This window comes from Lactuca serriola, chromosome 3 (genome assembly GCF_051521515.1).
Source record: "Lactuca serriola cultivar US96UC23 chromosome 3, Lser_US96UC23_V15, whole genome shotgun sequence".
NCBI classification, from domain to species: domain Eukaryota; kingdom Viridiplantae; phylum Streptophyta; class Magnoliopsida; order Asterales; family Asteraceae; genus Lactuca; species Lactuca serriola.
Window position 1 is genome coordinate 216,315,168 of NC_136410.1, and position 12,130 is coordinate 216,327,297.

Consider the following 12,130-nt stretch of genomic DNA (forward strand, 5'->3'; position numbering starts at 1 on the left):
AGAGTGTCCCAAAAGTTGGAATACAATGACAAATGTACTTTGCCGATCTCTTGGTATTGCAATGTGGTACATAGTTTGCCATGCTTTGCTGGCATAAGTAAGCTACTATAGACTAAACTCAAATGGGCACCACGATGGGTTAAGGAGACCACTACGACGCAATGTCGTAACATATGTAAAGGCTATTAAGCCTTCATTCTCGCCATTTAACATCCCCACACCCTTTGGAGTTGAGGTCCAGAGATTTTGTTGATGGAAGTTGATCTAGTGGCAATCAAGGGTGTTTATGGCTTGGATTAAAGGTGGAAAGCTTATGAGATAATCATCTTCTCCACAATTATGCTAATTAGGGCTTAATAGCATTTTGATGAATTAAGTTAGATTTGTGAGATTGTGTTAAGAGAACTTGTTAGTAATGATTAATCAAATTTTAGAAGATATGAAGAAGGTTTATATGTGATTTCTATGGTGAAATCACTCCAATGAGAGGTAGGATTTGAAACCCAAACTAGAGATTATGTGTATTGATGCATTAGAGTATACTATAATGAATTACGTAGTATGTTATGCTTAATTCATTGATTGGGTGATATTAGAAGAAGAAAGTGAGAAGATAGAATTATATTCCATTAAGTGGTCATTTTGACCAAGAGATTCATTAAGCTCTGAAAACGCTAAGACAACTATTAAGACAGTTGTGTATATGTGTGAATAGGCCTAAGAGCAAAGTAAAGAGGCAAGGTGAGCTATAATTCTCACTCTCTCTCTATATATATTATATATATATATATATATATATATATGTATGTATGCAAGAATGTCAAATCTTAAGACACTAAGTGAATGGCCCAAAGTGATAAGATGAAGATAGATGATGGTTATAAATGTAAGAGCATGTACATATATTTAATGTATGTAAGAGGTATACACTTAGAAACATGTACAAGAGCATGTAAGTATACCTAGTAATGATATTGTTAGATGAGTAACGTATTTGTAAAATACCCAAGAGATGCTAAATACATAAAGGGTGTAATTATATCTCGTATCATCATAAGTATGGGTATGTAAATATGTATAGACACTATTGGTATTGTAAAGAATACATATATGTTAATAGACATACGAAAAGATATATTGCTTAATAATTTAAGTATTAGATGAGTAAAAGAGATATAATGTCCATGAGACAAATATTATGTGATGAGTCGTATATTAGAGATGAAGACGTTATAAAAATTATTCTTTAGGAATGTGATAGAGGTTCCTTCTGGCACAAAAATGGCGATTCCTTTAGGAATGAGATAAAAGTTCCTTCGAGGAAAAGAGTATGACTCCTTCGGAAATATGATTATATTCCTACGGGGAAAAGAGATGATGATCCTTTTGGGGATGCAGATAGATGATTCCTGCAGAATCAAGATTAGGTATGAATAGAGAAAAATAGAGAAATGCTCCATGAGAGGAACAAAATAAGAGATCTTTTTGTAGGAACTTAGAGATAATCTATGAGGGATTCAAGCAAAGAAGAATGATTAAAGATCCATGAAGGATCAGAAGAGAGAGGGAGAGAGAGAGAGATAGAGAGAGAAGTATGACCAGATGAAATTCCAGAATTGATAGTGGGTTGTTGTTACCCTTAGAGTAAGGTATCAGATGTGACTTTTGGCTCTATATAAGAATAAATGTTGACACAACGGAGAAGATACATGACATAGAAGATATAAAGTAGAGAAGATATATAATAGAGAAGATATAGAGTAAAGAAGAGACAAAAGGGAAGAGAGATAAAGAAAGAATAAATAAAGTATGCGTAGAGCATGAGAAGAGCCTGAGAAGAGGATAATAAATAGTAAGAGATGAAAAGAGAAGAGTATGAGAAACAAATTAAATGATAGAGAAAGAGATAGTTGAGATGAAAAAGATTAGAAAGAAAGATTTAAGAAGAGAAGAAGAGGTAGATAAATAAAGAAAGAATTATAGTGTATATTATTAGGGAAAGAAATTATACCTTAAAGTATAAGAAAGAAATGAAAATATAGATAAGCAACGAAGAGATAATAACTCACCAAACATATTTTGTATGATATTGTAGATATTTTTATGTTTTGTAGGTTTAGGTAAGAACCGTGGTACCAGAGGAGAAGACACGAGTACAAGGACACGAATTAGATAGTAGATTGTTATTTTTTGTATTTCATTGTTTTTCACTTCATTAAATAATTATTTATTGTAAACTGCTAATTAACCTTGGATTTAAAGTGGTTTTATTTTTATGAGTTTATAAATTCCACAAATGGTAGATAAAACTATGGTAATTACCTTAGATTAGATGTTAGAAAATATAGGTTGTTACATGTGGAGGATAGATTAGAAGCAGAAGTTATAAGCTTGTTTTAATGATAAATTATTCTAAGAGATGCGAGGTACGCGGTTGAAGATATGTGTAGATAAAGAACCTGAAGAATATGAGTATAGTATATTGACCAAACTTAAAGGTTTAGGTCTAGTATTTTAGAGAAGAAAGAAACAAAGGCCATTTTGTAAAATGAAAAGAATGGGCTCTCTAGTTAAATACATGCCAAATGTATATTGGAATAAGGATTTTGCAGTATCATGAAAGACAGATGTATTAGAGATGATGTGTCCTAGTATATGGAAACTAGTTAAAGTATATGTACCCAAAAAGATAGTGAGGATTAGATAACGAGGCAAAAACATGGAAAATATAGATTGAGAAAGAAGGGGATGTGTAGCTCCTAGTGTGAAAAAAATAGAAATATGAGCGTATGCAGATGTATGTGTGTTATGTAATAGTTTACTTATGAGAAAGTATGAGGGAAAGAACTCAGTCGGACCTTATTTGTAATAAGGGATAGTTAGAAAGAGAGTAAGAAGTAGCATAAAGAAGTAAACAGATAGTGGAGTAATGAGTAGAGTTTAGGGCTGGGTATACGGTCCTAGTAGAGAATGTGATGACTAAGTATCATCTAAAGATTGGAAGCTAGAAACATTAGGAGTGTGTGAGCTTGCAATGTAAGAAAAGAGAAAGTATATAAAAATACATCATTTAGGTGTATCAAGTTGAGAGTAAGTAAGAAGAAGTGGGAAGGTCATAGTAGCTGGGTTGCGAGAAGCTAACAGAAAAAGAATATAAGTGACCAAAAATTTCAAGTTGAGAAATGGGTTATGAGAAAATATATAAGATATTTATCAATCAGGTAATCAAGTGGTAATATTGAAATGGGATAAATATGATGCGCATGTAGTCTATCGGCGCTGAAGAGACATAGTGCTTATTGTGGTTCAATGGAGGCATTAAGTTGCTTGAGGATAAAGTGGTTGAGAAAGAGAAATTCTAGCATGATAAGTTGAGAAGAATTTACCATGTAAAAGATAAAATACCTGTGAACTAGGGAATGGAATATTGATATTGAATGTAGATAACTCTTGTGTATATGTAGTGTATGAGCCCAATAGACACGCTACAGTTATTGAGGTTTAGAGAAACCATTTAGCTACCTAGGAATTGAGTGTTGGAATAATAATGGAGAAAGAAAACTTGTTAATCGACGAATGTAATGATGATGTTGAATCTAGATAAGTATAATGTGCATGCAGTGTATGGGCATTGTAGACTCATTGCACTTATCATGGTTCAATTGAATCATTAAGCAAACTGGAAGAATTTGCCATGTTTAGATGAGACTCGTAGGTTTGGAGAGTAGCAGAGAGATAGATGTGAAAGATAGTGCACAATCACTGATAAATTATAAAGAAACATTTCGTAGTTAGATACAACACTTTGGAATAAAAGTGAAGTAACTTGATTTAAAACTTTACTAACAATGTAGAAAAGAGTTAGAAAAGTGATGGGTAGCCACCTGAGTGTGAATGGCATAGTGAAAGTGTAGTGGGTAAGTAACTTACCTAAGAGTAGTTGTTTAAGAAGTGTGTTAGTACACTTGTGAGAAAAAAGAATGAAACAGAAGAAAAGAAATGGTGTTAAGTATGCAAAAGTCTTGCAGAAGAGTTGAGAGAGCAGTAGATGTCCCTTACGAAACATTGTGAGTAAATTGATGATGAAAAATTGACTATTGCACTGAAAATGCAATGAAATGGAAAATAGATTGCTATTTTGGGTGATGAGGTTAAACAAGAGAATAAACATAGAAATGGGTCATTAAGTGTGAAAATGACCAAAATTTTGATAAGAGAACTTGTTACTAATTTTTAATCAATTTTTTAAAAATATATTAACAAGATCTATATATGATTTCTCTGGTGGAGTCGATCCAATTAGAATTACGTTTTGAAACGCTAACTAGTGATTATGTGAATTGACTCATTACAGTAGATTACAATGAATTAAGTAGTATCAGATGCTTAATCCGTTGATTGAGTGAGATAAATGAGAAACTAGAATTATGATCCATTAAGTGGTTACATTTACCAAGAGAATTATTTAGCTCTTAATAGCTGTCACACCCCAAAACCAAGAACGAAGGAAACGTTCTGGGGCGGAGGACGTCATGTATAGTATCACAACACAGTAAATGTAAATAAGTAAACAACATCATCCATTGCATTAAATATATAATTTTAATACAAGCGTGTTCTGTACAGTTATAGACACCAAAATAATGTAAGTCAAAATAATAAGATGAGTCTTGAATACGCTCCATCTTCTCAAAAGCTGTCCTCGGTACCTGTCTACTGATGACCTGAGAATACAAGTTATTTTGAAAGAGTTTATCAACATTAAGCTGTTGAGTTCATAAGTATTTTAGTGTCAATGTTTGTTGTCAAAAACGTTTGAACCTGTCTCAATGTATAAGTTGTAAAAATGTAAGTAAATGTTTGAAGGTGTTTGTAAAAGTTTGAATCTCTCAGAAAATCCTATATTTTCTATTAAAGTAACCTTCTACCAAGGCTTAACTGTCTTGTATACTTGCTTGTTGTAAAAGTGTGTAATTTCCCAAGGGTAACTATCATTTAATAAAATATATTTGTACAATAATGCTTAAGTGAGGTTGTCACTATAATATGTAATGGGTAAATCATTGTAGTACTGTAGTTTCGTATAATAGGAACTACTGCTGTACTAACTACCTTAAACTGGATTTATATTAAGGTAAAATGTGATAAATTGCACCATGCTATCGACTGGTAACAACGACATAATGAATGGTCGTAATAAAGAAATGACGTTTGGCACCCGCAGACCTGCAGGTCCGGCTGTAGCTAGCAGCAAGGTGTAGGATAGTCAATCCAGTATAGATCTATACGCAAACTCACGCTCTCCCTCCAAGAGAATTCTAGCTACAACTCGGGTCATGACATTTAAGGCATGCTCCGACATAGTGGATCACAATTGTTAACGTATTCATGTATATGTAATGTTTCTCGTTCTAGTATAATTGTATATGTTCTCCTTCTAGTGATGTATATGTTCATGTTTCTAGTATAGCTGTATATGTTCATGTTTCTAGTATAGCTGTATATGTACTCATAGTATAGTTGTATATGTTCATGTTTCTAGTATAGCTATATATGTACGATCCTGTGTTACCCCGATGGTAACTAACTAATGATGTGTCTAGGACGTATGTATATGGAAGTACTTTTATGTCTATATATGTATATTTGATATATAACTAATATTGAAACGACCTTCGGATGGTCACCCGAAATCCCACCAGACCACATCCAAATCGAGAAAAAGGAAATAGGGCGGATGGCCTTCCTAAGCCCTTTAAACATTATTTATACATCTATACATATATGGGCATGCAATTGATAATATAAAGGCATAAATAAGTTTTCATAAGCCATTTGAAACATAAATATAATTTCAAGAAAAGATCGACTTGGTGTCAATCTATAAAACAATTTGAAGGCATAAGTTGAAAAACAGTTTAAGTATAAGGACATATGCTTGAATCATAGTTTTTAAATAAGTTTGGAAAGTAAAAGAGTTTGTAAAACATTTCTGTCACACCCCAAAACCAAGAACGGCGGAAACGTTCTGGGGCGGAGGACGTCATGTATAGTATCACCAACAATGCAAAGTAGTAAACAAGCAACAACATCATCCATTGCATTAATAAAATAATTATTAAACAATTGTATTCTGTCAAATTTTGATAAACACTAAAGCATAAATCAAAATGAAAGATAAGTCTTGAATAAGCTTCATCTTCCTTTCTCCTTGCATCGGTACCTGTCTATGATGACCTGAGGATACAAGTAATTTTGAGAGCGAGTATCAGCTATAAAGCTGGTGAGATCATAAGTATTAATGTGTCTTAATTTGTGAAAACTTATAATTTCTAAGACATGACATTACTTTGAAAGAAAGCTAGTATAAGTATGAAAATGTTTGTAGCTCAACTGTAAATGTTTGAAAATCCCTAGAAATCCCTATGATTCCTATTAGTAACAAAAAGGAGTCTTCTACCAAGACATAACTGTTCTGTGTGTAGTCTTCTACCAAGACCTAACTGTTCTGAATGTAGTCTTCTACCAAGACCTAACTGTTCTGAATGTAGTCTTCTACCAAGACCTAACTGTTCTGAATGTAGTCTTCTACCAAGACCTAACTGTTCTGAATGTAGTCTTCTACCAAGACCTGACTGTTCTGAATGTAGACTTCTACCAAGACCTGACTGTTCTGAATATTACCCTTTTGTACTAGGGTAACTATCATTGTTAACTTTAAGCCATCCGTAGATGTACTCTTACCTCTGTTGCTAACAGCTGGGTATAGGAATAGTCAATCCCTTAATTGCGTACTTGTAATGGTACCAACCGTTTGACATCCGTGGATGTACTTTTACCTTTGTAGCTAACAGAGATTCTAGGAATGGTCAATCCCTCAATACGTATCCTTTGGTACTAGGATAATAATCCATTCTATCTCGTCGATTATGTGATTTTATCACAAGGTAAAGGTAAGAACACGGATTTGATAACAGAGTCGATACATATAAAATGTAATAGGACTCTTACTGATATATCTATGCACAAGTACTCCTACAAGTATAATAATGTAAATATTATAGTAGAGTACGGTAAAGTTCTACGTGTGCTAGCTAGAATGTGCGTTCTCCCTATCTAGCAAGTATAGTAATTGTAAACGTTCTAGTATAGATGTATATGTTCTCGTCCTAGTATAATTGTACATGTAATGTATAGTAATGTTCTAGAAAGTATTGACTCATGAATGAACTGACTCATTGTATGATATCGCGTTCTAGTAATGGTTCTAGTATCTTCCTGAACTACCCCTATGGTAGCTTACTAGTATTCTAAGTGGTACGTATGGACGTGGATGTATACCCTTATTACCCAAGGGCATAGGATGAACTGGAAAGACCCTTTATGACTATATATGTACACATGATATATAACAAATCTTTAAACGACCTTCGGACGAATACCCAATGTCCCACCAGACCACATCTCAAGGCGCGAAAAGGAAATAGGGTGGATAGTCTTCCTAAGTCTTTTAAACATTCCTTATATAACTATACATATAGAGGCATGCAATTTATAATAAAATAAAAGCATAAGTAAGTTTTGTAAAACATTTGAAACAGGAATATTATTTTAAGAGAAGATCGACTTGATGTCAATCCATAAAGCAATTTGAAGGAATAAGTATAATAAAACAGTTTTTGAGTATAAAGAAACCTTTGTTTGAAACACAGTTGTAAATAAGTTTGAAGTATGATAAACCGAGTAAGAAGTACAGTGTAATAAGTAGTTTAAAGCATATAAAATGTTTATAAAAATCATTTGAAGGAAACTATTTGGTAAAACGGCTAATGAGTAGCCAAATCTTTTGAATGATGTATATTAATCACATGTGATTGATGTATTAAGTAATATAATCCGACTTACTAATCACATGTGATTGACATAAAAAGTAGCATGATTCTACTTGTATCCCCCCCATAAAACATTTAAAACAGTTTAAAACATTAGTTAAGGGGTATGAACTCACCTGCAGTATGTGACTGGAAATGAACGGGCTGTTATCGTACGGAAGGATCGGACAAGTGCTTGGTGTCAAGTGATGACTTAGACACACACAATGATCCTAATTACATATGAAGACATATGTATATAAATAATTAGTGATTATAACACTAATTATACAAGTAACAACATTTAAGCGCGAGGACAACACTTTTGGTCAAGTGCTAGGAGGCAAATGGGTTGCAATAAAGGAGTGCAATGCCCCTAATGAGAGTTTAAGGTCAAAAGACCATAATCATTAGAGTTTACGGCCCAGGGGAGTAGGCTCCTGGCCGTAAACTCTCAAACAAGCCATGAAATGGAGTTTAGAAGTACTACAACTTTAGAGGGGAATTGTTTCAAGGCTAGGCAAGAGTTTAAGGCACCATATTGACTCCTAAGGGGAGTTTACGGCCCAAAGACCCTTTTCCCTTGGAGTTTACGGCCGTAAACTCACTTGGGACGGTTCTTATTGTCTTTTCAAGTGTCTAACAATTCTAGGAACAAGTCTAGGCTTCAATACTTGGATTAAGGGAGGTTTAAGGCACTAAATGGGACCATTGGATGGAGTTTACGGCCATAGAACTCTTTGGGCCGTAAACTCCCTCACACATGAGGTCCTAAGAATTTTAACTAGTCCATACCTCATCTAAGTACTTGCCCTAAAAGTTTCTTGGCCTAAGGAAGTGTCTAGGGTGTCCTTTGACCCCATTAAAGGAGTTTACGGACCAAGAATTACTCTTGGCCGTAAACTCTCCAACACTTTTGCTTTTCATGATTTTCCTTGGTCCTAAACCCATTAAGGTGCTTGCTAAAAATGAAGACTAAGCCCTAGGAAGAGTTTGAAGGGGTTTTGGCCCTAAATCTTGGAGTTTACGGCCTAAGGAGCATCTTGGCCATAAACTCCCTTCCAAAGTGTGTTTCTAATTGTTTTGTTGGTCTAAAACACTTGCTTAAGGCTTCTAGGTGTTTGTTCTAAGGATAGGGATCACAAGGCACTCATTTGTGCCCTTTACTTGGAGTTTACGGCCCAAGAGGTGGTTCCTTGGCCGTAAACTCCTCAAACTAAGTGATTTTGATTTGTTTCTAGCCTCCAATGATCATACACTAGGTCCTTAGTTAGTTGCCTAACACGGAAATGGGACTATGTGGCCTTTAGGCTTGATTTTGGAGTTTACTCCCCAAGAACGTTCTTGGGCGGTAAACTCCCGGATCTAGTGTTTTGGACATGTAAACAATGTTATAAAGAATATAACAAGTATTAAAACACATTTAGGGAAGTAGACTCACAATCTGGGATGAAAACCCGAAGATCCGTGAGAGAGTATTTGGCTTTTCTCTAAATGGAAATCAAATAATGAACCAATTTGGTTCAGAATTCTATTTATAGTCCAGAGATTTTTGGCAGAAAATATTTCTATTCTCGGAGTGGATTCTAATGACCTAGAGTAATGGAATTACAGTGTTGCACAAAATCCTAATGCACCCACTCTCCTAATAACTCCTTAGGTGTAAAACCCTAAAACTGCCAAACTTACTCCAAAAGTTTGAATTCTCACTGTAACTGCTCTACTTCTATTGGATTGAAATGGTTTGATTTGAATGGAAAATTTCGGGTTGTCACATCATCCCCCTGTTAAAGGGAATTTCGTCCCGAAATTAGAATTTAGGCATGGAAGTATACACGAATGATCGAGACATGAGGAGGAAACTTCCTAATCGATTGGTTCTAGCGCACTTAAGTGAAGTCGGGCTCTCGGTTGGTATCCCAACGAACCTTCACTAATTGGCGACGGCGTTGCTTCGTCCGCTTGACCTCTCGGTCGAGGGTCACTACGGTTCTGATACAAAGGCGAGGATCTTGACGAGTGGACTTGTAAGAGTCCTAATGGAAAGGTATGGTTTCACGGTCGAGATGCGAAGAGTAGAAAGTACGCTACTAAGTTCGCGGAGTAGGTCTAGTTTGCGCGAGGCACAGGACAGATTCTGATAAGAATCTCGGAGGTCCTGTCAAATTGGGATTTTAGCTTTTCACGCTTTATGCAGCGTATTAAGCCATTCTCAGAGTGAGTTATCCTAAAGAACTTGGTCACTCACTCGGAAGCTCAAAGGTTCCTTTTCTTGCGTAACTTCCCAGTCAAAGGCCATCCCTTGCTGGGTCAAAGTCGTACGAGTTTCTGAAGCTTGTGAGGAGTTCTGAATGAACTAAGGCAGTAGGTCGGTAAGACCTAGAATTTGACGAAAAACTGTCGGCATCTCTGGCGTTGATAAATGCTCAATGGTTTTTGACAAATTGAAAGAGTACTCAAAATTTCCCACATTACTAACAGTGTGTCCTAGAAATTTGACTCTTCAATTTCCAAACCTCGTGCCTAGAGAACTTTGCTAAAAGTTCCTCTGTAGGAAATGTTTTCATCGGTTTTCTTCTTACTACGAGGGTAGATAAGTAAGTCATTTCATGGAGAAATGACGAATCGATCCTACGTAAGAAAGACGTAACCCTATTCATTTAGCTCATGAAAACCATGGGCGTACTGGTCCTATCCGAAAGGTATCACTACGGACTCGAGGCGTCCGCATCGAATTCGGAAGATAGTCTTCCAGACATCCTTCCCTAACACATCGAACTGGTGATATTCGGATCTTAGGTCTATTCCTAGAAGTAGTTTCTTTCCTTACGTGTGCTCAACCATTTTGTCTATGTGAGGCAGAGATAATGATTTCTATAAAAATCTTGACGGATTCCTCGATAACCGAGGCACATACGATGCGATCCATCGATCTCTGGCAGAATCTGACCGGGGTTCTCTAGGGTGAGAAACCTAGTCTTCTAATTCTATTTCTGTGTAATTCGCCAAGTTGCTCGTGCTGTTCTTGTATCTTCGGGGGTGTTTAAACTATAGGGTGATCTGTTTTCGGGAGTTGTACTGGGTTCTAAGTTTATTCACATGACGATGTGATTACTCGTATACTTAGGCAGTTTCTCCGTCCTGAAGTCCATTTTAGAATTCATACATGGATTTACGATCACAATTTCGTGTATACGAGTCGTATATAATTAAGATTGAAAAGGTAGTCGAATACCTGATTCTTCCTTACCCTCATATCCCAAGGAGGAAATGAGTTAAGGCGGAATCATCAATTCTAAACCTGTAGAACCTTGATTATATAACTTCCTTACCCTCATATCCCAAGGAGGAAATGAGTTAAGGCGGAATCATCAATTCTAAACCTGTAGAACCTTGATTATATAACACTCTTATGTATACCTTCCTCAGTGATAGATCATCCGCATGAATCCCTGTATTGAACTTTGACGTACTGCATGAGTGGCACTTCGGGGATTTCTTCGGAAAGAAATTAACTAAGAGGTACTCCGTGAATGAGTACTTAGGCGTTCTATTATGACGGCTTCGCTGGAAAAGTGATCTAGAAGATAGGGACGTACGTATGAAGTTGTTTTCGCGTCGGTCAAATGGAATCTGATTTTATGATAATGTCGGAATCATACAGAAACTTTAAAGACATTAGAACTTAAACATAAGACGTTTACAGACAAAACACAACCGTGCAACCATGAACAAGAGTTACAGTACTTTAGATTTACCACAAGACTATTGTTGCGAAATAAGGTATACTACAAAAGACAAGTATACGCAGCACGAGAATTCCTATATAGGCAGGATCTCGCAAAAGGTAAGACTCTAGTTGCACTAGTTCTAGATAATTTATAAGTCTGTTACAACGAAACGTCCTAAATATATTAACGTGGTTCCTGAGCAGGCTTTCCTGCAGCTGTGATCTTGAGAATCTTCCCATCTGCGCCAGAATTCTGCGTTATCGGGAAATCCCTCTTGAAGTGCCCTGTCTCACCACATTGGTGACATGACTGGCTAGTACTAGCTTTGGTGACGGGATTTCGGTGCTTAGCTAGTGTTATGTGGACACGAGTGCCTTCCTCGTTACTCCACCTCGAAAATTGCTTCTTGAATCGTTCTGCGCTATAACTCAACTTGTGCGCAGGGTTAGTCTCGATGAAAGGGACTTGAGTGACAGGTCGTTTCGGTGCTCCACAGTCACGAGCATGATGCCCTATATTCAGGCAATT